Genomic DNA, 3859 nt, shown 5'->3' on the forward strand with positions numbered 1-3859 from the left:
TTTTATGACACTCATCATTTTATCCATTTTGTATCCCTCTCAGACTATGCCTATTTTATTGGCTCCTTTTCCTGCAAAGGAATATGCATAAGTATTAAAGAAAATATTTTTGCTGCAAATATTTCTAGAAAGTTCCCATATGCTGCTACCCTGTTATTTTTTAATTTTTAGATTAATTCCAAGATATTTTTTCCATGGTATGTAGTTTTTTTTTTCCAGTTATGTTCTAGTTTTCCTTTTCTTCCTTTATGCTGTACACTTTTCTCCCACATTGCCTCCCTTATTATAGGCTTCCTTCTTTTTGCACCCTTTTCTTTCCTTCTCATTCTTGCCATACTTCCTGGGAAATTTTACTTGTATCAATAACTTCATGCATCTAGTATATAAAACATATTTCCAGAAGTTTATCATTACGATGTTCTATTTCCAGCTATAGATCTTGAAATCAACAAATTGGAAGCAGAACTCTATGTTATCTCTCCATCTATAATTTACGCTCACTGATATAGAAATCAAGTGCCTATTCTTCATCACTGTAAGATCATTCTTCCTTGATGGATAACCATCAGATGAATGAATGATGTAAACCACCCCAGAGGTCAGGGGGTCCAAAACATAATGGGGGAACGCAGTTCCATTTATTAAGTTGAATTGTGTCACAGTGTGGGTTGTGGAGCAAAAGCTATTTCTTAAAATATTATATCAATAAAATACTAGGAGATCAAATAAGATTATAGTCAAACAGAATATACTAATAATCAAAGGGGAAAATGAGACCAAATAAAAAAAGATTAAGTAACCACAAATATACAGATAAAAAATGTTATTAGGATTAACAAAAAGGACTCCAGATTTTTGTAACAGTAAAACAAATTCTTTAATAGTTATCAAATTAAAACAAGCAGTTATAAATATGTTCTTCTTAATTTCCTCTTTGAATTTTTGCAATGTTTTTCTATGTAGTGCTTATCCTACTATTCTATACGTATCCTGCTATGCTTTCATAGCTTCTGAGAAATTGATGTGAAAAATAGGTGTTTATCTAACCATTTTTATTTCAAAAATTTTTAAAAATCACTCTATTTTATTCATACCAATATCTTTTATATGCCTAAAAGTTTCCTTCATGATTTTGGCAACTATTGACCAATAAAATCATCTCTCACTACACTTTCCACCTTGAACATAATTACAAATGTATTAAACTGCTTTTATTCTCCAAAGATGCCAGGCTTTCTCAAGGCATCTTTTAAAATAAGTATTTATTACTCAGGTTTAGAATTTTTCTGTAGAGTAATCCTTTATTTATTTTTAATTTTTCATTTTTATTCTTGGTACTGGGGACTGAACCCAGGGGTACTGAGTCACATCTCCAGCCCTTTTTATTTTTTATTTTGAGACAGGGTCTCACTAAGTTGCTTACAGCCTCATTAAATTTTGAGGCTAGCCTTGAACTTGTGATCATCCTGCCTCAGCCTCCTGAGCCACCAGGATCAAATTCTTTAAATCATAATTTATTTCTGAGAAATACTGTTTCTAGTTCTTTCACCCAAAATACCCAGTACTATATTTTACTGAAACACTCATATAATTACATTGTTTGGATCATGAGATGGAAAACATTTTGGCTGATATTTATCTCCATTTTTCTGTTCCAAAACAACTTGTCCTAACACAGGGCCTAGTAAAAGATAGATACTCAGTAAGTACTTATTTACTTCCTTTTCACACAGAATAATAATAATGTTTGATAAGGTATAATATAATGTTGATATTAAAAACAAATATATAATACAATGTTTGAAATAAATTATAGTTTGTGTGTCTATTTATACAGTTCCCACAATGAATAGATATAAATTTTTTTTCCTGAAAGTTTTGAATTTTTAAAAAATAGAAAATTAAAGGGAAATTGCAGCCTTAAATGCCCAAATTCAATATGTTTTCTCATATAAAAATATGAATTAGCCATAATATGCATTAAAAGTTAAAAATATTGAAATGTTTCTTAACTATATTATATAACTACTGGGATTGTTAAGAGAAAGAGCAAAAATAAATATTGGATAATTCGCAATTGAAGCATTTTTGTTGCTTAGGAGGTATTCCAAAGACAAATCTTAACATTCTTTATGCTCTTATTATCATTTGTCTTATAATTTGCTAATGAGATGTCAGTTGTCACTCTGACATGTCATTACAATGGAATTTTTGGCAGTGATTTTTGTGTTCTTTTTGTTTCTAGTATTATTCCATTTGCTGCCATCTGTATGAGAATGGTTCACATATTCATAATTTTAAGTGAATACTCAGTCATTAATATTTTTTAATTAGGAAACCTTTTTTTAAAGAAGGTTTAGATTCAGAGCAACATTGAAGGAAAAGTACAGTTTTACCATATACCTCTTTTCCAAACATACAAACCAGCTTCCTGTTTTTTAGTGCCACATTTTATAACCAAGAAACATATGGACACATCATTATAACATTAGGTTCCCCTCTTGGTGGTATACATTCTGTGGGTTTTGATAAAAGTAAAATAATGAATATTTACCATGGTAATATTATGCAAAATAGTTTCATCATCCTAAAAACTCTCTATGCTGTGCCTACTCATTTCTCCTGTCCACCTAATGCCTGATTCTTTACTGTGCACAAATTTTGCTCTTTCTAGAATGTCATGTAGTTGGAATCATGTAGTAGATTTTTCAGATTGGCTTCATTCTCTAGTAATATGCATTTCAATTTCCTCTATGTGTTTCCATGACTTGACACTTCATTTCTTTTTAGCCCTAGAACAATATTCCCATGTTTGGATGTGCCCAATTTTATGTATCCATTGCCTGGACTTCAGGCATCTTGATTACTTCTAAATTTGATAATAATGAATAAGACCACCAGGCTAATGAGTGACCATATGCTTTTAATTAATTTGAATAAATTCCATGAAATGTGAGGTATACTGAAGTTTGTAAAACAGCTGCTAAACTGGCTATACCATTTTGCATTCCCACAGCAATAAATGAGGCTTCCTATTGTTCCTCCTCCTTGCCAGCATTTGATGCTGTCACTATTCTAGATTTGGGCCATTCTTATAGTGTGCAATGGTATCTCATTGTGGTTCTAGTTTGAATATCCCTGATGGTATATATGTCAAATGTATTTTCACATAATAATTTTCCCATCTGTATATCTTTGTTGTCTCTTTAGGTCTTTTTCTATGTTTTCAAATCAGATTATATGTTTCCTTATTGTTAATTTTTAAGATTAGTTTGCATATTTTAGATAACACTCTGTTATCAGATGAGTCTTTTGAAAAGATTTTCTCACAGTAATGATTTGTCTTCTCCTTCTTTGTTTTGGAGGAAAGGGGTACGAGGGATTGAACTCAGGGGCACTTGACCACTGAGCCACATGCCCAGCCATATTTTTTATTTTATGTAGAGACAGGGTCTCACTGAGTTGCTTTGGGGCTTACTAAATTGCTGAGGCTGACTTTGAACTCATGATCCTTTTGTGTCAGCCTCCCAAGCTGCTGGGATTGCAGGAGTATGCTACTAGGCCTGGCTTCATTCTTCTTGACATGGTCTTTCACAAAGCAGAGGTTTTTAAATTTAAAAGTTTGACTTATCAATTGTTTTTTTGTTCTTTTTCCAGAATCATGTGCTTGATATTGCATCAAAAAAATCATCATTATACCCCAAGTCATCTATCTGGTTTTATCTTTCATGATGTTCTAGTTATATGGTTTAATTTGAATTGAATTTTATCATGCATTTTGAGTTTATGGGAAAGGTGTAAGGACTATGTAAAATTCATAATTTATGGGGCTGTCCAGTGGATTCTTCGAAAAACTAAC

Source organism: Marmota marmota, unplaced genomic scaffold (assembly GCF_001458135.2).
Source record: "Marmota marmota marmota unplaced genomic scaffold, marMar, whole genome shotgun sequence".
Classification (NCBI taxonomy): domain Eukaryota; kingdom Metazoa; phylum Chordata; class Mammalia; order Rodentia; family Sciuridae; genus Marmota; species Marmota marmota.